Genomic DNA, 21,048 nt, shown 5'->3' with positions numbered 1-21,048 from the left:
TGTTCCGTATGGCTGATGTCAGGTGTGCAGTCTAGAATAACAGAGTAATATCTTGCTAACTTCAGATCTGCCACAATCTTCTGTTTGACTTTTGATGCCAGTAACTGTATGATCTCATTTTGAATTATTTTTCCAAGGTAGTGGTGTGTGTACATTTCTTGGGTGGTGACTCTTCTTAGATGCTCCTGGAGTACAGCATCAAACTCAGCCATCAGCTCCACAATTTTAAGGAAGTTTCCATTGTTTGGCACATACAGCTGATCTGAAGTGCCACGCAGTGCTAGGTTTTGGGTAGCAAGCATTCTCACAATGGCAATGAGCTTTTTCAGAACATTTTGCCAGTAAAGAGACTCTGACACAATCTTCTCTTGATGCTGATCATCTGTGGTGGCCTTTAACCTTAGTCTCATGTCAAGCTCTTTCCACCTATGGAATGTTCTCTGGTGATTTGCTGCCTTCTCATGGCATGCCAGATTTCTAGCCAGATTTTTCCAGTCCTTTGTTCCTATAGAACCCAATGTGGCTGGAACATTAGACTGGAAGAGTTTGCAACAAAAACAATATGCAGCATTCTGGGTTTTTGAGTGCATAAGCCATGGCCTCTCCACTTTGTCACCATTGGGGATTTCACACCAGTAATGTGTTGGATGGAAACTTCTATTTTCATTGTCTTTGGGGAACATAACGTTTTTCACTTGCTGTGGCCCATGCAGTACAAGGAAGTCCCTCAGGCTACTGCTCAAGTGGGTCCACAGTCCTGGATCATCTAGACTTCAGGAACTAAACTCAGCAGCAGCTGTTTCTTGTGCCTCCACCACACTCTTCTCTGATCTACACTTTTCTTCAGGAATGTGCCTGGTTACATCCATTTGAGATGGAGATATGGATGCTGCAGTAGCTGCCAGGTCACCTGCACTCTGACTAACTGGAAGATCAGGCATCTCCTCACCACTCACATCTTCACTGGGGCCAGAAGGCTCACCATGAACATTTGTGTCTATGCATCTCAGGAGAGCTCCTTCCTGCTTAGATAGAAAAGCTTCCTTTGCTTTCTTTCTTTTTCTGAATGCTGCCCCAGAGGGGCGTTTTCTTCTTTCACTCCTGACTGCTGTTGTGTGCCAGCTATAGTGGCTCTCAACACTCAATTGAAGGGGACAAATGAGCAGGCTGGTAGCAGGGCCTGAGTGAGCATCTTAGGGGTCTAACTGGCTCCTACTACTGCAGCTGACTGCCTGTTCTCCTCAAGTGGGTTCAGGGAAGCAGCAGGAAACAGGAAGCTCCCTGAGAAGCTGGTGTTAATCAGTCCAGGCTTCTGGGGGTGCTAGAGAGGTACATAAGAGGCTCCTCCTCCTCTCTCTCTGCAGCTCCTGCTGCTTTCTGTTATTCCCTCTCACCTTTTCTCCTGCCTGCCTGTTATGTCTCTTGTGCCCTCCTTCCTCCAGCACAGCACTCCACCATCTCTGTGCATCTAGAGCAGAGAGAATACATATGCACCAGCAGCAGACACAATTTGCTTCACTCTGGTTCCCAGTGGTGCCCCCACCCACAGTTTGGCATCTGAGGTGGCCGCCTCAGTTCTCCTCATGGTAAGGCCAGCCCTGATGTAAACTAGTCAAAGCCACCTGCCCTAACAACTGTTTCTAGGAATATCAACACAATTCCATCAGCACTCCAAGGATCAGTCATCTCCCCTGGCACCCAAATATGGTTATTATTAGCACATATTGTTTCTTTGTGGTGGTGCCCACAATGTGCTAAATGCTTTTCAGACATTCCTAGGGGCCTGGACCCTGCCTTGAAGAGTTCACAGCCTAAAGGACAAACAGAGGTGAGGGGGAAGGGAACAACAAATAGGGATTTTAAAACTGCAGGCTAATTATATTCATTGTATGCAGCATGGCAGGGGTGAATCTTTAGGAAGGGCTTAAATGTTGTAACAACTAGTGCGGGCCACGATGTAGCTTTACTCTACATGTGGGAGGGAGGGTGTTTTCTTCTGGTGAAGGCTTTATAGTTAGGAAATTCTTTCTTTCGTTCTTTGTGAATTCATGCATCAGTCTGTTTCCTGTTTTGGAGAAGGCTGATTTTATTTTGCTTTTTGCCTCTTCGTTTAGTTTGAACAGTTTGCATTTTGTGTTTTAATTAAAGTCAATTTTCTTTGGTCTGTCTCCTGTGCATTTATCCAAGGGTCTCTATGCAAAGCCAGCACCAGCCCAGAGGGGGCTTGTAGCAGATCTGATGACCAGTCATTGTGGGAGGTTGTTAATTCCTGTTGTGGCTTATTGGCTCCTTCACCCTGGGACCTCCTACTTTCAGCATCAGTGTTGCTGAGTGGACAGAGCACCAGTCTGGGAACCAGGAGACCTGAACTCTATTCCTGGCTCTGCCACTGGCCTTCTTGGGTGACTTGGGCAAGTCACATCCCCTTTCTGTGCCTGATTTTCCCATCTGTACAATAGGGATAGTGATACTGACCTCCTTTGTCAAGCACATTCAGATTTGCTCATGAAAAGTGCCAGATCAGAGCAGGGTATTATTGTTATTATTTCTTCCTCATCTCAACTTCCGAGCAGCAGGCAGCTGTCTTTTCCTGAACCTACCGTTCTTTCTATCTAGCACAGCACTCTGCTGTGGCCTCTAGGCAATAATACGTCATGTATTTATTTAGAATTAATGAAAGTATCAAGATGCCTGTCCAAGACTCTAGCAGCCCTAACAGCATTGATAATGCAGTGAACTCCCAGAAGCAGTAAAGTGATCATTTCAACATGAACCCAGCCTGCGAGACCCCACCAGAGCTTCCTTTTCACCTCTGCATCACGCAGGAACCATTCCCTCAGCCCTTTCCCAGAGTTCAGTCAAACAAACACACAATGTTTGCAGCACACCTGGAAGGTTGCCAAATTCAGGCTATCTTGAACCCAGGGGAGGAGCAAGCTCCAGACTCCTGGAGGCTGCACAGGGAACACCCTGCCAGCTGCCCTCTCTTTTCTAATGAGGGGGATCCAGCTTGCATGCCCCTGCTGCCCACAGCTGTGGCAGTGTGGCACAGGGAGAGAGGTGATCCTGCAGGTAGGCTGGTCCCAGGCCAGTTAGGGCTTTATAGACCATTGGGCAGACAGTGCAGATTGCGGAGCACTGGGGCTACATGCTCCCAGCGAGAGGCTCCATTATTCAGTACATGAGCTGCCATGTTCTGCACCAGCTTTGTCTCTGAATGGTCGTAATAATAATCAATTATAATAATGCCTGGTGATGGTGCTATGAATTATTTCTATGTGTATGCTGTCATTGGAATCCCCGCCTCTACTGCTTTTTCCGTGGCCTCTCTGTTTTTGTGTAACTGTTTGCCTGTTCTCTGCTGCATTTTTTCACTGTATTTTAACAAATTTATTTCAGTCTCTGCCCTCCCCCCTTGCACTCTCTTTATCATTTCTGTGGAACACAGATGCAATAACAGCTGCATTTCAGGTGAACTTTCAAATCCTCGGCTGGAGGAAACCCACACTGTTCATCTGGAATCAACAGAGGCACGCCACCTCACCCCTGCCGAGGATCTGGCCCCCAGTGCCCCAGAAAGGTTGAAATGAGGTAAAATGGCTGTGCCCTGTCCCTGTATGACATCGAGCAGTCTGGCACAATTCAGTACTAGTGACCGATTCCAGGCAGGAAGAGCCTGGGATGGAAGGGTTGCAGGTTAGGCTAAAGCTCTATTGGCAGTGCTTTGTGGGAAAGTATGCACTAACCTTGTCCATGCTGTGCTTGGCTCTAATCAACACAATTATTTGCTCAGTCCTTGAGCACTGCAAATCATTGCAACTGTTTTTTAAATTGTGCCAGGAGTCAGAGTACCAGTTGCTAACTGTGTTGCTGAAGTGTCATTGATTGTTACCCAGGGGACACTCTGTATGGACACAGATGAGTCTCTCTCTTTTTATTGCACACTATTCAAATTCAAGGCTTATTTAATCAGGACATATTAGTAATTTGACAGGAATCTGGCTGGAAGGAAGAGAAGGGGGTGGATAGAGAAAAGGGCTTGGGGAATGTGTCTCTATTGACAGAAGAAGGGTGTCGCTCCTCTGTTAGCATTGCAGACCAGATGTGCAATGAAGAAGAGCCGGGATTTGCTGGGTGACAACATGAGAGGACTTCCTGTTTCTAAAACTAAACTGGCTTTTTATTAAGAGAACTATCTACAGAGGTGCTGCAACTGCTGCTGGCATTCTAGCCATGTGCACACAGACTGGGTTTCTAGCGCCCTCTGCAAACTCTTCTCTCCTTCAGCCTGTGCTCCTCCCACCAAGTTCCACACAGGTTACTACAGCAGTGGCATCTTTATGAGAGGTCTTCTGAAAGGCTTTAGTGAAATGGTAGCTATTTTTACTGAAGGCTCTCTGTAACTTCAGTCCCACTGGAAACAATGAAAAAGATTGAAAAAAAATCATATATACTAGAGGCAGCCTCACTAACAAACGGGAAGGCTACAGTGAAGTGGTGGCCATCTTTACTGAAGGAATTATAATTTTAATCCTATTGGTTAGCTTCAGTCCCATTGTAAATTGTGGGAAATGGTGGGCATTATGGGTTAGGGCAAATAATCGCAAATTGTGACTATAATGGGAAAGATAGGCAACAACAGTCATTAATAACTCACAAGTTAATTTTGTCTCAAGTATATCCTGCACTAGTTTTCTATGAGTTTTAACTCTTTAGAAAGTATGAATAATAATAAATCAGCCGTTTGCTAGCAAAAGAGATCCAAAAAAAGTATAAGACACAGATGGAAAGAAATTCTTCTTAAAAGGTTCCATTTTAAATTAATGTTAAACAAAGTAACAGATTAATTTAAAACTCCTCAGAAAATGCAGTCTTTCTCCACAGATCATGTCCTGTACTTTTGGGAAAGTAAAAAAATCAGAACTCAGCCTTAATGAGTTCACCTCCGCAACCCTGGAAAAGGGCAAGATATTGCCCTGAAGACACTGACCTGTGTTGAGGTTGCTGCAGAGAGGAACCACCTCAATAAAAGCTCCAAGGTGATTGCATGTCAGGAGATGCGGTGCCTGCCAGAGCTCCCTGGTAGGCAGTGTGGTGGGTATGCTCAACCAGGCTATTACTTGAGCTTCTCCTGCAGCAGGTGTCCATCTTGCCACCAGGTGGGGTGCCAGATAGAGCAGACCCTGCATTCCCCTAAATGCAGCAACTGTGGTTGTGCATGGCTCTTGCATGGGGCCACAAGTTTGGGGGAAACTTCTAGGTACCCTCTTGTTGCTATGCATGGCCGAGGCACAAGCTGGTCTCTTATATATGGCTATTCCTAGATAATATTCCATGCAACATCATGTTTTCAGACCATCCTAAAACCCGATGCCAGCTTTTCTTCACAAACCAAATGTCCTTAGTTCTTTCACGCACACTCTCTCTCTCTCTCTCTTTCTCTCTCCCAGGCCAAACTTTTTCCAACAACATTTTCTCATTCTCTGTCTCATATAATTATGGCAGCCCTAAAATGGAGATATTTTCATGGCCTTTTAATACAGCATTTGTAGATAGGCCATATTCTTATTGATTTAACTACAAAAGTGGATGAAAGCCCTAAAGTACTAAGGGTAATTACCAAATATTGATACTGGTAGAAAACTGATATCACTTTACTGAATTATGGCCCTAATGACACACGCCCTGATTTCCTACTCATATGGATGATTAAGTTCCACACTATGGGCTAGATCCTCAGCTGCTGTAAACAGGCATAGTGTCACTGAAGTCAAAGGAGCTATGCTGATCTACGCCAGCTGAGGAGCTAGCCATATGTTATTGTTTTTTTAAAAAAAAGAGAATGAGCAAGTAAGAAACCAAGACAGCCAAGTTTTTCATGCTCTTTAAAAAAAAAACTACATAAAGCTGCAGTCTTGTCTTGCTTTCCCTTGTCAGTACTAATTACTTTGCACTCTCATTACTTAACATAACACATCAAATATTACTCTTTAAAAATTCTCTCCTTCATCTTGGTTTTTATACCTATCTACACAGCGATGCACACTACAAGGGTAATGTTCACCTTCCCCCTCCCCTGCCAGGAGAGTGCACTGGGGCTTTCCCGAACTCTTCGGGCCATGACTATCCTGCCACTGACATCTTCATAAGGAACAGGCCTCTCTTGGGATTTCCTCGCATGAAACTACTGGCAATGGCGCTCTTTTCCTTTGTGAGGTTTTAATGAGTTGGAAAGTGTCTCTGCAGTTTTGCCAGGAAAGAAAAAGATGTTTATTTTGCCTTAGTTGGGATCCCTCCCTCTAGACATGATGAAAGACCTTCAGGAATGGCTCGGCACACTCCCACCTCACTCACTATTGCCGGCACACACAGAAATAGGTTTTAGGGTGCTTGAATGATTTTTACTTACTTCTTTTCTTGAATAACAAACACTGGTCCTTCCCTTTTCACTTGCACACAGACAAGCTAGCTTTGCCTCTTTGAAATAGCTCCATTCCTTCACCTTCAGTGTCACACACACATCAAACAACATCTGTACCAAAGTTTTGTCATTGGACTGCCTTTAGCTCTTGGATCTTCTACCTTTGCCCATGTACATTTTTCTTACTAATGCTACAGCATCTATTTTTCATCCTCTTCCTTGCCTGATGTTTCTCTTTGTATCTTCTCCAGCTACTTAGGCTATTTCTTCTCACCCTGTTTCATTCACCGTGGACATTCTCATGTTCCTTGAGTAGAACCAAGTAAACCTAGACCATCCCTGACAGGTTTTTCACCAACTTTTTCTTAAAAACCTCTCTTGGAAGCCTGTTCCAGTACCTGATTGGCCTTATAGTTAGAATGTTTTTCCTAATATCTAACCTAAATCTCCCTTGCTGCAGATTAATCACATTACTTCCTGTCCTACCTTGAGTGGAGGGAGAACATTCAGTCACTGCCCTCTTTATAGAAGCCCTGAACATATTTGAAGACTGTTATCAGATGCCCCCTCAGACTTCTTATTTCAAGACTAAACATGCCCAGTTTTTTTAACCATTCTTCATAGATCAGGTTTTCTAAACCTTTTATAATTTTTGTTGCTCTTCTTAGGACTCTCTCCAATTTGTTCACATCTTTCTAAAAGGGTGGCCCCCAAAACTGAGCACAACACTCTAGCCGAGGCCTCCCCAGGACTGAGTAGAGCAAAGCAATTACCTCCCATATGTTACATACACCCCAGAATGATATTAGTCTTCTTTGCAACTGCTTCACATTGTTGGCTCACATTCAATTTATGGTCCACTAAAACACCCAGATCCTTTTCAGCAGTATTACTGCCTAGCCACTTATACCCCACTTTGTAGTTGTGCATTTGATTTTTTCCTTCCTAAGTGTAGAAATTTGCACTTGTCTTTATCTAATTTCATTATGTTCATTTCAGATCAATTCTCCAATTTGTCAAGGTTGTTTTGAATTCTAATCCTGTCCTCCAAAGTGCTTGCAATCCCTCCCAACTTGATGTCATCTGCAAATTTTATAAGCATACTCTCCACTCCTGTATCCAAGACATTAAGGAAGCTACTGAATACTTGAGTCACGACTGACCACTACAGAACCCCACTAGATACACCCTCTAAGTTGACAGTGAACCATAGATAACTACTCTTTGCGTATGATCTTTCAAACTGTTGTGCACCCACTTTTTAGAAATTTAGTAATTTAATCTAGACCACATTTCTCTCATCGTTTGCCTATGTGTATTTCATGTTGTTCAGTGTCAAAAGCCTTACTAAAATTAATATATATCATGTCTACAACTTCCCCCCATCCACTAGGCCAGTATTCCTGTCAAAGAAGGAAAGTAGGTTGGTTCGGTATGGTTTGTTCTTGACAAATCCATATTGGCTATTCCTTATAACCCTATTATCGTCTAGGTGCTTACAAATTGATTGTTTAATAATTTGTTTCAGTATCTTTCTAGGTATTGAAGTTAGGCTGACTGGTCCATAATTCCCGGCACCTGTTTGTTTTCCTTTAAAAGATAGGTACTATGTTTGCCCTTCTTGAGTTGTCTGGGTCCTCATGTGTCCTCCATGAGTTCTCAAAGATAGTGGCTAATGGTTCCAAGATTGCTTCAGCTAGGTCCCTAAGTACCCTAGTATGAATTTCATCAGGATCTACTGATTTGAATAAAGCTAACTTATCTAAACATTCTTTAACCTGTTCTTTCTCTATTTTGTCATGTGTTCTCTCCTCCTTCTTGTTAATATTAATTGTGTTGAGTGAAGCAAAGTATGCATTAAACAGCCCAGCAGTTTGATGTCATCCCTTATTAATTCTTTCCCTGATTAGTAGTGGACCTACATTTTCCCATCATCTTTCTATTGTTCCTACTGTATTTATAGAACCTCTTCTTACTGCCTTTTATGTCCCTTCCTAGGTGTAACTCATTTTTTACTGTAGCCTTCCTGATTTTGTCCCTACATCCTTGTGTTATTCTTTTATATTCATCCTTAGAAAATGGTCCATGGATTCCCTTTTGTAGGATTCCATTTTGATTTTCTGGTCATTAAATCACTCCTAATACAGCCATATTGGCCACTTACTATTCTTCCTATCTTTCCTTTGCATCGGGATAGTTTGCAGTTGTGCCTTTAATATTGTCTCCTTGAGAAACTGCCAGCTTTCCTGAACTCCTTTATCACTTAGAATTTCATTCTATAGTATCTTATTTACCAGTTCTCTGAATGGTGGAGATGTATGGTGAAGATGGTGCAGCCCTCAGTCGTGAAAGAACAGGTTAAGGACTATTTAAAAAAGCTGGACATGCACGAGTCCATGGGTCCAGATCTAATGCCCCCAAAGGTGCTGAGGGAGTTGGCTGATGTAATTGCAGAGCCATTGGCCATTATCTCTGAAAATTCGTTGCGATCGGGGGAGGTCCCAGCTGACTGGAAAAAGGCAAATATAATGCTCATATTTAAAAAAGGGAAGAAAGAGAGCCCGCAGAACTACCAATTGGTCAGCCTTCAGTCCCTGGCAAAATCATGGAGAAGGTCCTCAAGGAATCCATTTTGAAGCACTTGGAGGAGAGGAAGGTGATCAGGAACAATCAACATGGATTCACCAAGGGCAAGTCATGCCTGACCAACCTGATTGCCTTCTATGATGAGATAACTTGCTCTGTGGATATGAGGAAAGTGGTGGATGTGATATATCTTGACGTTAGCAAAGCTTTTGATACGTTCTCCCACAGTATTCTTGCCAACAAGTTAAAGAAGTATGGGCTGGATGAATGGACTATAAGGTGGATAGAAAGCTGGCTACATTGTCAGGCTCAACGGGTAGTGATCAACAGCTTGATGTCTAGTTGGCAGCCGGTGTCAAGCAGAGTACCCCAGGGGTCAGTTCTGGGGCCAGTTTTGTGCAACATCTTTATTAATGATCTGGATGAATTGCATCCTCAGCAAGTTCGCAGATGACACTAAGCTGGGGGGAGAGATAGATATGCTGGAGGGTAGGGATAGGGTCCAGAGTGATCTAAACAAATTGGAGGATTGGGCCAAAATAAATCTGAGGTTCAACAAGGACAAGTGCAGAGTCCTGCACTTAGGAAGGAAGAATCCCATGCACTGCTACAGGCTGGGGACCGACTGGCTAAGCAGCAGTTCTGCAGAAAAGGACCTGGGGATTACGGTGGACAAGAAGCTGGATATGAGTCAGCAGTGTGCCTTTGTTGCCAAGAAGGCCAACAGCATATTGGGCTGTATTAGTAGGAGCATTGCCAGCAGATCAAGGAAAGTGATTGTTCCCCTCTATTTGGCACTGGTGAGGCCACACCTGGAGAATTGCATCAAGTTTTGGTCCTCCCACTACAGAAGGGATGTGGACAAATTGGAGAGAGTCCAGCGGAGGGCAACGAAAATGATTAGGGGGCTCGGACACATGACTTACAAGGAGAGGCTGAGGGAACTGGGTTATTTTGTCTGCAGAAGAGAAGAGTGAAGGGGGATTTGATAGCAGCCTTCAACTATCTGAAGGGGGATTCCAAAGAGGATGGAGATAGGCTGTTCTCAGTGGTGGCAGATGACAGAGCAAAAAGCAATGGTCTCAAGTTGCAGTGGGGAAGGTCTAGGTTGGATATTAGGAAAGACTATTTCACTAGGAGAGTGGTGAAGCACTGGAATGGGTTACCTCGGCAGGTGGTGGAATCTCCATCCTTAGAGGTTTTTAAGGCCCAGCTTTACAAAGCTCTGGCTGGGATGATTTCGTGTTGGTCCTGCTTTGAGCAGGGGTTGGACTAGATGACCTCCTGAGGTCTCTTCCAACCTTAATTTTCTATGATTCTATCATTCTATGTAGTGCCAGATCCCAACTTTTGGCTAAGCTGTGTTAAGTGCAGGACCCATACTGTGTGTAGGGAAAGGTCACTCTATTACTCCATTGCACTCTGCTGTTCCTGTGTCTGACTGGGGACCAAACTGGCCTCTGGCTTAACATAGAGCAGCCTAAGGGCTGTTTTAAATTACAGTGACTAAAACAGTCCCCTGGGGCTTACTCCTCTGGCCAGGCATTGTGGGTTATAGTACACTCGGGCCACTCCTGCTCCCACCCCCTCCCACCACAGCTCACCCAGGAATGCCTCTTATACTTGAGGCACAGAACTAGCTATAGCAGCTTTACCTAGCCTGGAAACCACTTGAGCATGGGCCCCAGTTATTCTGGTAGAGCAGCCCTCTGTGCCTCTGGAGCAGTGCTCAAGGTATAGTGCTATGGGCAAGAGTCTGGCTCTTAAAGTGATGTTCTGACCTAAAAATGCCTGTGAAGGGGTTCCTTGGCCTTCGTTGCTTCCTACTGGGGGCCCCACAGTCCTACTGCATGGTGTCCCAAGAAGCAGCCAGCTGAGAGGAAAAGAGCTGCAATGCTGAATCCTCCAAGCTTGCCTAGAGAGGACTTTCTGGAGTGGCCATTTTGGAAACCACAGACTCTTAGTCCTCCAATGGCTAGAGGGTATAGCAAGAGCCAATCAGGGCCCTGATGGCCTGGATAAAAGGAGTTGTCTGGCCTTATCAGGTCAATCTGTGGCTGAGCTCAGAGGAGAGAAGAGAGGCGCTTTGCCCTGGCCAAAGGAGCCCAACCATTAGAGAGAGCTCATGGCTGACTGAACTTACACAGCTGGGGTTACAGAGACAAGGGCCTGAAGATGCTGGCCCTGAGATAAGGCTGAAGATAAAGGGCTTCGTAGGAAGAGGTCCAGGGAAGAAGCAGCACCGAATTCAACAAAGCAGTACCTGGCTGCTGTGTATAGGGTCCCTGGACTGGAAACTGGAGTAATGGGTGGGTCCTGGTTCTTCTACTGGCCACAGTGGCATAAACCTCAAGAATTTAAAGGGTCCTGAGCTAGGGCTGAAGACACCAACAAGGGCAAATAGACTTTGTTTACTGGACGCTGTAATACACTGAAATAAGTTCATTTGGACTTTGTGAATTGGCTAAAGAGCCAAGCTACAGAAGAGCCATCAAGGTCATCCTGCAGGGGCAAAAAGAGGACTGTGGTACAAGACCCAGCCACTTGGAGGTGCTCAAGAGGTGAATGCTTCTTTACAATGGCTCTGTAAAAATAGCATTGCTATACCTAGGTCTGAAAACAGATTTCTCAGGAAGGACATAGAATCATGGGACTGGAAGGGACCTCGAGAAGTCATCTAGTCCAGTCCCCTGCACTCATGACAGGTTTAAGTATTATCTAGACCATCCCTGACAGGTGTTTGTCTAACCTGCTCTTAAAAATCTCCAGTGATGGAGATTCCACAACCTCCCTAGGCAATTTATTCCAGTGCTTAACAACCCTGACAGTTAGGAAGTTTTTCCTAATGTCCAACCTAAAACATCCCTTGCTGCAATTTAATCCCATGGCTTCTTGTCCTATCCTCAGAGGTTCAGAAGAACAATTTTTCTCTCTCCTCCTTGTAACAACCTTTTATGTACTTGAAAACCGTTATCATGTCTCCTCTCAGTCATCTCTTTTCCAGACTAAACAAACCCAATTTTTTCAATCTTCCTCATAGGTCATGTTTTCTAGTTCTTTAATAATTTTTGTTGCTCTTCTCTGGACTTTCTCCAATTTGTCCACATCTTTCCTGAAATGTGGTGCCCACAGCTGGACACAATACTCCAGCTGAAGCCTAATCAGCGAAGAGTAGAGCGGAAGAATTACTACTTGTGTCTTGCTTACAAAGCTCCTGCTAATACATCCCAGAATGATGTTTGCTTTTTTTGCAACAGCGTTACACTGTTGATACATATTTAGCATGTGGTCCACTATAATCCTCAGATCCCTTTCCACAGTACTCCTTCCTTGGCAGTCATTTCCCATTTTGTATGTGTGCAACTAATTGTTCTTTCCTAAGTGGAGTACTTTGTCCTTACTGTATTTGTCCTTACTGAATTTCATCCTATTTACTTCAGACCATTTCTCCAGTTTGTCCAGATCATTCTGAATTATAATCCTATCCTCCAAAGCATTTGCAACCTCTCCCAGCTTGGTATCATCAGCAAACTTTATAAGTATATTCTCTATGCTATTATCTAAGTCATTGATAAAGATATTGAACAGAACTGGACTCAGAACTGATCCCTACAGGACCCCACTTGTTATGCCCTTCCAATATGACTGTGAACCACTGATAACTACTCTCTGGGAACGGTTTTCTAACCAGTTTTGCACCCACCTTATAGTAGCTATATCTAGGATGCATTTCCCTAGTTTGTTTATAAGAAAGTCGTGCGAGACAGTATCAAAAGCTTTACTAAAGTCTACCGCTTTCCCCCATCCACAAGGTTTGTTACCCTGTCAAAGAAAGCTATCAGGTTGGTTTGACATGATTTATTCTTGACAAATCCATGGTTACTTACTTATCACCTTATTATCTTCTAGATGTTTGCAAATATATTGCTTAATTATTTGCTCCATTACCTTTCTGGGTACAGAAGTTAAGCTGATTGGTCTGTAATTCCCCAGGTTGTTCTTATTTCCCCTTTTATAGGTTGACACTATATTTGCCCTTTTCCAGTCTTTTGGAATCTCTCCCGTCTTCCATGACTTTTCAAAGATAATTGCTAATGGCTCAGATATCTCCTCAGTCAGCTCCTTGAGTATTCTAGTATGCATTTCATCAGGCCCTGGTGACTTGAAGACATCTAACTTGTCCAAGTAATTTTTAACTTGTTCTTTCTCCAGCCCATTTTAGCCTCTGATCCTACCTCATTTTCACTGGCATTCACTATGTTAGATGACAATCACCACCAACTTTCTTAGTGAAAATCGAAACAAAGAAGTTATTAAGCACCTCTGCCATTTCCATATTTTCTGTTATTGTTTCCCCCCCCTCATTGAGTAACAGGCCTACCCTGTCCTTGGTCTTCCTCTTGCTTCTAATGTATTTGTAGAATGTTTTCTTGTTACTCTTTATGTTTCTAGCTAGTTTGATCTCATTTTGTGCCTTGGCCTTTCTAATTTTGTCCCTACATACTTGTGTTATTTGTTTATATTCATCCTTTGTAATTTGACCTAGTTTCCAGTTTTTGTAGGACTCTTTTTTTTGATTTTTAGATAATTTAAGATCTCCTGGTTAAGCCAGGCTGGTCTCTTGCCATACTTCCTATCTTTCCTACGCAGTGGGATAGTTTGCTCTTGTGCCCTTAATAATGTCTCTTTGAAAAATTGCCAACTGTCTTCAATTGTTTTCCCCCTTAAACTTGCTTCCCATGGGATCTTACTTACTAACTCCCTGAGTTTGCTAAAGTCTGCCTTCTTGAAATCCATTGTCTTTATTTTGCTGTTCTTCCTCCTACCATTCCTTAGAATCATGAACTCTACCATTTCACTATCACTTTCACCCAAGCTGCCTTCCACTTTCAAATTCTCAACCAGTTCCTCCCTATTTGTCAAAATCAAATCTAGAACAGCCTCTCCCCTAGTAGCTTTCTCCACCTTCTGAAATAAAAAATTGTCTCCAATGCATTCCAAGAATTTGTTGGATAATCTGTGCCATGCTGTGTTAATTTCCCAACAGATGTCTGAGTAGCTGAAGTCCCCCATCACCACCAAGTCCTGTGGTTTGGATGATTTTGTTAGTTAATTTAAAAAAACCTAATCCACCTCTTCTTTCTGGTTAGGTGGTCTGTAGTAGACCCCTACCATGACATCACCCTTGCTTTTTACCCCTTTGATCCTTACCCAGAGACTTTCAACTCTGTCTCCTATTTTTCTCTCCACCTCAGTCCAAGTGTATACATTTTTAAAATATAAGGCAACACCTCCTCCCTTTTTTCCCTTCCTGTCCTTCCTGAGCAAGCTGTACCCTTCTATACCAATATTCCAGTCATGCACATTATCCCACCAAATCTGTGATGCCAACTATGTCATAGTTGTGTTTATTTACTAGCATTTTGAGTTCTTCCTGCTTATTCCCCATAATTCTCACATTGGTATACAGCCATCTAAGATACTGATTTGATTTCCCCCCCCCCACTTCTGTCTTGTCTCTCCTTTATCCCTGCTATAACAGCCCATGCTCTCCACAAATTCTGACCCTTCTCCCAGGTCTCCGTGTGTTTGACTTACCTGTGGGCTTTGGTCACTTGCCCGCTTAAATCTCTCCTCACTAGGTTAGCCAGTCTGTAGCCAAATATGCTCTTCCTCTTCCTCAATAGGTGGACCCCATCTCTGTTTAGCAGTCCTTCTTCCTGGAACAGCATCATGTGGTCAAGAAAGCCAAAGCCCTCCTGGTGACACCATCTTTGCAGCCAGGCATTCACCTCCAGGATGCAGCTGTCTCTGCCTGGGCTCCTACCCTTGATGGGAAGGATCGAAGAGAATGCCACCTGCACTCCCAAGTCCCTCACCCTTACTCCCAGAGCCCTGTAGTCACTTCTGATCTGCTGAGGGTTATACCTTGCAGTGTCATTAGTGCCCACATGGATGAGTAGCATGGGGTAGTAGTCAGAGGGCGGATGATCCTCGACAATACATCTGTAACGTCTTAGAGACAGGCCCCTGGCTGGCAGCACACCTTCCAGGATGCCATGTCAGGGTGACAGATGGGTGCCTCTGACCCCCTCAGAAGAGCGTTACCAACCACCACTACCACACGTTTCCTGCTGGGAGGAGTGGGTGTGATCCTCCCAGCCTTGGAGGTAAGTGGCTTCTCCTCCTCCACCTTTTGGGGATGATTCCTCATTGCTCGTTGCCAGGACAGCATATCGGGTGGGTGGGTTGGGAGTAGGGGGTGGAACACTGCCTGCTGCCAGAAGGAACCAGCAACCAGTGTCCTCCCTCTGACAGAGCCATATCCTCCTTCCCTGATGGTGTGACAGCAGTCCATTGTAGCAAGAAAGCTTCCTCAGCCATGGATGTCTCCATATGAATACTCTCAAGGATTTCCTCATGGGCACGGATGCTCCACAACCTTGGCACTCCCTCTCAGGAAGCAGGTGGGAGAACTACAGGAGATTCCACCAGCAGGCACCTTTCATACTGGATGGTCCCCCCAGCCTGGCTTTCTGTGAGTGGGAAATGCAGGCCACAGTCTCTGCAAATCCACACCAGGATCTGGGTAGAGGCATCCATGGTTAGATTGTCTGTCTAGATACAGGCACAGGTGGAGGAGAGAGGAGCAGCGTTGGCACTGATGATGTGGCCCTTCCTAACCATAGCGATTATATTACATCTCCCTCTCAAACTCCTCTGTGGTCCCTTGTTTGCTAGTTCTTCTTGGTCACTTATCCTCTGGCTTTTAAGGCCTTCTCTCCTAGGTCAGCCCTATCCTCTCGTTAATCACGGGGGAGGGTGATCACAAGGCTGATTGAGGCTGGTCAAAGATGAGCCAAGAAACAAAGGCTCAAACAATCCCCTGACACAAAATCCCAATTGACCCTATAACTCAAATAACTTGAAAGAGAAAGGAAAAACACAAACAGCCAAACAAACTCATTCACCCCAAGATTAGTGCTCACACCTTGTTGGTTCTGCAGGGGGATTTTCTTCTCCCCCTCTCAAATGCCCCATTTGTGGTCCCCTGTTCACTAGCTAGCTATGAATAGCTAGAAACTGCAAATATAGCCATAGGTATATGGCTGCTACCTCCTGAATTGAGCTGGTTGAAAATTCAGTAAAAAATTCACAGGAGTTTTCTGGATTTTTTTACATAACTTTTTTTTTAATTATTGAAGGTTTTCCTCACTTTTATGTCTGGTCAAAACCCCTCAAAAATTCTCCAAAAATATGTCCCAAAAGAATCTGGAGTTTTCTTTTAATCAAAAATTTAACCAATATTCAAAATTTCTAGCAGCTCTGCTGCTGGATAATCCCTGAAGACCATGCTCTTAGTTCTGCCCTATCAAACAATTACCTAGTTCTTTGGAACAAATGAGTGAGATTTCCAATGGACATTTTCAGAAGAACCAGGAATAGAAATGGTTAGGGAGAGTTGCAGATGCTATTGGGCATCCACCATCAAAGACGTTGCCAGCTTTCCCTGGGCTTTACAGACATACAGTCCTACTTGAATGGTCCAGTGTCTACACTTGATCTTACAAGAGCATCTAGTCCAGGCACCCTTCCGAGTGCAACATAGTGTCAGAAAGCCTCCAGTCCTCCAGAGCTGTGAGCAGCGGCAGTTGTGCCTCTCATAAATGGTTAAAAAATGACAATCTCAATAGACACCAGATCCAGAATCCCTAAAATAAGTGAAAATCTTAAAATGCCTCTCTCTAGCCTCTGCTTTCAAGTACTTGAGAAGATTTTTAGTTTAACTATTTTGGTCTGGGACAATGCCCAAACATCTGAGGGAACCTAACTGTCAGAATTCACATCAGCTCTGCAATATGACGTACAAATTATATACAATGTGCAACTATATTTACTATGAGCAGGGCTCTTACTACCATGTGTTGCAGATGGTAGCACTGGGCTGTTTCCCATCTATGATAAGTCTTTTTTAATTCTGAAGATATTGCCCCTGTATGGCTGCAGTGTTAAAGGAATATCTGGATCAACAATTCCTCCTTTAACAGAGATACCCATTACTCAAGTACCACACTATATTACCACTTACAGAAAACAGCTCTATTTTACAGCTGTTGGCTTTATGCATTCTGGGTGACCTGGCCATTACTCCAACATTGACTCCAGTGAGGAAAAGCTTTAGGAAAGTTTCTATATTCAGCCTTATCAACCACTCCACTGAATTGCACCCAGGCAGAGTATTTGATCAATTGGACATGTGACGCTTGAACAACTGTTACAGCTCACAGCAGCCTGCAGAGTGAAATGAACCCCCAGGTGGAGAGCTAGCACCATGCATCACTTAAATCCCTTGTAAGTCTTCAAAATAGGACTCAAGTGATGCCTATGCCTTTCTGCTGGCCCTCTGCAAGGGGTAACTTTCACCTTTAGAGCAGAAAACCTATGTATCTGAGTTTCTGGCATGTAGTGCTGAGCCAGCCATGGTTCAACCTGTACAGGCACCACACAGGACAAGTTCAAGTAAAGTGCTTGTCCTTTGCTGCCTGGACTTTCTCAATGAAGAAACAGAATCAAAGTAGTGACTTCAGAGCTGTAGGAAATAAGATAAAGGTTTTGTTTTCTATTCCTTTCAGGTGACTTGCTTTGTCACCAGTGGGCAATCTTCCACTGTCTGTGTGTTTGGGATCCTGTCTGGGTGCGTTTGGCTCAGGATCAGCACGGGGACCTAGCCACAGGAGCAGAAATCGTTGCACAGAGGAGATATGGTTTTCTCCACATGCTCCCTGCTTAACTTCCGTCCACGTGAGGCTTAAAGCTCTATTATAAAAAAGCACAGCTCTGCTCACACAGCATGAATTGTTGAATCTCCACGAGACTGGAAAGACTTGGAATCTATGGGAGTAGAGGGTGTTGAAGCCCAATATGGTGGTCGGGAGCTAAGAGCTATGGGGGATCTGATAGACCTGGTCCAGCTTCTTTGCCACTAATGGGACAGACACTAAAATTAGCCCAAGGTCTTTTGCTGGCTGCGAATATCCCCTGAAACAAAGAGCAACGTGTCTCTTCCAAGATAGAAGGCTCCTTGCTTAGTTTACCTGTGAGATGAAGTTTCTGTGTCTGAGGGAAAAAAAGACAAAGAAAAGCAGGGTGTCAGGAATGTCCCTTCATGCTTGACATGGGCAATGTCTCCTCCTTCCTCTGCTGATGACCCCAGGGCATTCTAGGGGTTTCTGGCTGATGTTGCACAGATCATAAATCATCTAGGGAGGAAGGATGGCTAGTGATTGGGGCACTGGTGTGGGATGTAGGAGGCCCAGGTTCAATTCCGTGCTTTGCCACGGACATCCTGTGTGACCATGAACAAGTTTATAGCCCTCTCTGTGCCTCAGTTCCCCCTCTGTACAACGGGGGTCTCAGAGAGGAGATGGACACTGCTGGGATTGGAATGACCCTGTGACTGGATTGGTCATGTTAGTTAAGGGACTTGAGTACTGTATGAATCCCAAGAGCACTGAGGAGGAGCAATCTGAGAGGTGCAGGAAGGTTTTTGGTCTAATAGGAAAGGACCAGTATTGAAAGAAGATGGCTTGTCCCAACCAAAAAATGAAGAGGACATTAATGCACCATTTCCAGGAAAGCAATGGTGTGCTGCTGGACTGACTAAATTAAAACATACATAACACAGAATTCTTCCCTGTGCACTTTGGTTGCCAGGTAGACTAAACCATCTGGACTATAAGGTGGTGACAGTTGCTGAAAATAAATAAAATGTGATTGTGACAGCCTGAGGGCACCCCATCTAGTGTGGGGTGGGTGCACCCCATCCTCCTTGCATGCAAGGGGGTATTTCCAGTCCACAAATAGGTTCACCATACTGTTCTAGGTCCCAGAGATACAAGGCCTAGTGGCCAGAGTCAAGGACAACAGGGCACCACCTAGGGCTGGGTGGCAGCTGGGGTAGGCAGACCCGGATCCTCCCTGCTCCACCAGGTCCCAGCCCAGGGCTCTGTCAGTGGTGAGGGTCTCCGCCACTACTCAGCAGGGATCCGACCACAACACGCTGACTGTTCCCAGCCCTAAGGCTGGTGTCCCCCGGGCTACTTTCTACCTTGTCCTTTGTAGTCATGGTCCGGACACCTCCAGGGTCTCCAGACTCGTCGGCGTTGATGGCTCCCAGCGATCCTGGGTTCTCCTGAACGTCCAGTGGTTTCTGGGTCTCCGCCTGGGTCTCAGCATTCCTGGCTCCTGCTGTTGGAGCCTCTGGTGCTTCCTGGGCTGGAACCTGCAGCGAGCATCTTTCATCTTCGACTGTCAGCCCAGACTGAGCTGAGCTGCTCCCTGTTATACCACTGCTACATTTGGAGCATGTCCAGTAGGGGTTGGTGGGTGTGGCTTCCTCAGCCCACAATACAGAGTTAACCCTTCCTAGTCTAATGTGGGGTGGGTGCACCCTGTCACAGTAATATTGTGTGTGATTTTTGTCTTGTCCACACATGCAGACATTCTGGAATAATGTCATTCAGATAACAATAAAAGCAGGTCAGGTGCAGTAATAATAAGGTCATCCAAACTTTATTCTGCTGCATGATTTCAGTGCTATCTAATGTGAGAACCCCTCAGAAAAAATGGATAGCAGCATCAATATTCTGCGCTTCATCAATGGAAAAATCCCTGGTCACCAATAACGAAAGATTGTTTCTTGTGTATAGGGGACCATGCTTCTTTTGAAGAGATGATGCATAGAACAAATGACATACTTTTTAAGTGAAGAGAAATTTGGAGTGATTTCAATGATATATTAGACAGTAAAGACGATTAATATTGATTGTTTTGTGGAAACAGCTCACATACACAGTTGGTGTTGGAGGACAAAATATATCAAATTGTTGCTTGCTTCCCTGTGCTGCAGGGATGCTGCAGGTTGGACACTTGCTCTGGCAGTGGCCACACGCTCTCAGGCTCTAAGTGGCAGGACCCTTTTTCCCAGCGTCGCCTCTGCCCCATCAGGGTTACGATCCCTCTCCAAGTCTGGCCTGCCAGGCCTCTTGACTGGGGGCATCTCCCTGCACTGGGCCCTCTGCCCAGGGTCCCCCATCGCTCTCCCCAGCTGCTCACCACAACCAGCTCCAGACTGCTCCAGCCCCAGCTCCAGCTCCACTCTGCCTTAGCACTGCTGCTGCTGCTCTGGCTTCAGCCCCCTGGGCTGCTTTTTCTGGCCCCTCTGGCACTGGTTGCTGCAGCTCTGCTCCCAGCACAGCACTGCTCTCTGGACTGCTTCTGTGGCTCTGCTCCCAGCACTGACCTGCTTCCTGGGCTGCTTCTCTGGTTCTCTCTGGCTGACACAGCTCTGCTCCACAGCTCAGCTTGGGCCCCTGCTCTCTCCTTAGCTTGGCCCCACGCTGTCTGACCCAGGCAATTCCAGCTTCCACAGAGGACGGGACCCTCCTGATCTCCTGACTCCTTCGTTAGCCTGCCCGCCCTGTCATTCAGGCTGACCTGGAGCATTGGCCTCTCCCCATTGTTCCTGGGGACTGTCAGTCTTGGTCCTGATTTCCCATTGACCCTTCCCCTTACTTTTGGTACTGGGAGATGGCCAATCAAAACCCACCCCCACTGATTTTTAGTAAGGGGACAACAGTCCCCTTATATTGGCTTGTTTGCCTGGTAGATCATTGGGATGTCTTCTGAAAAGTCTTGAATTGTTTATTGATTTCAGAATGATCCTGTGTTTGTGGCTCATTCTGATGTCTGACTGTGTTATTTTCTAATGCAATTTATTTATTTTGGCACCCTGCCTTGCTTGGCGCAGCACCTATGTGGCTGATGTAACATAGCAGAAAGAGCGTCAGACTGAAGATCTAAAATTCCCTCCTTCAGTAGGGTAGCGAGAATGGTCCAGTGGATTGTGCACAGGCCTGAAACTCAGGTGACTTGGGTTTAAATCCCCACTGCATCTGCAGACTCCCCATGTAACACTTAAATCTACCCTCTCCCTCAATGTGGATTGGGATAATACTGTACTAGCTTGCTAGAGTGTTATA

The 21,048-nt window shown here is 45.1% G+C and overlaps 1 long non-coding RNA gene across 4 annotated transcripts in view; it reads right to left on the bottom strand.

Annotated features, from left to right (window-relative positions):
- Positions 1 to 20,017, bottom strand: part of LOC123376978 — a 36,132-nt gene extending 16,115 nt beyond the window's left edge. For 3 of the 4 annotated variants that reach the window (XR_006582011.1, XR_006582012.1, XR_006582013.1), the window contains exon 1: positions 19,116 to 20,017. This is a non-coding gene — a long non-coding RNA (uncharacterized LOC123376978). Of the gene's footprint in view, positions 1 to 14,605; positions 14,659 to 19,115 lie in introns of those variants that run through there. The other variant, XR_006582014.1, reaches the window with a different exon arrangement.
- Positions 20,018 to 21,048: the final 1,031 nt, after the last annotated feature.

This window comes from Mauremys mutica, chromosome 9 (assembly GCF_020497125.1).
Source record: "Mauremys mutica isolate MM-2020 ecotype Southern chromosome 9, ASM2049712v1, whole genome shotgun sequence".
NCBI lineage: Eukaryota > Metazoa > Chordata > Testudines > Geoemydidae > Mauremys > Mauremys mutica.
Note: the sequence above shows the minus strand (reverse complement) of the source record. Positions and strands in the feature narration are given on the sequence as shown.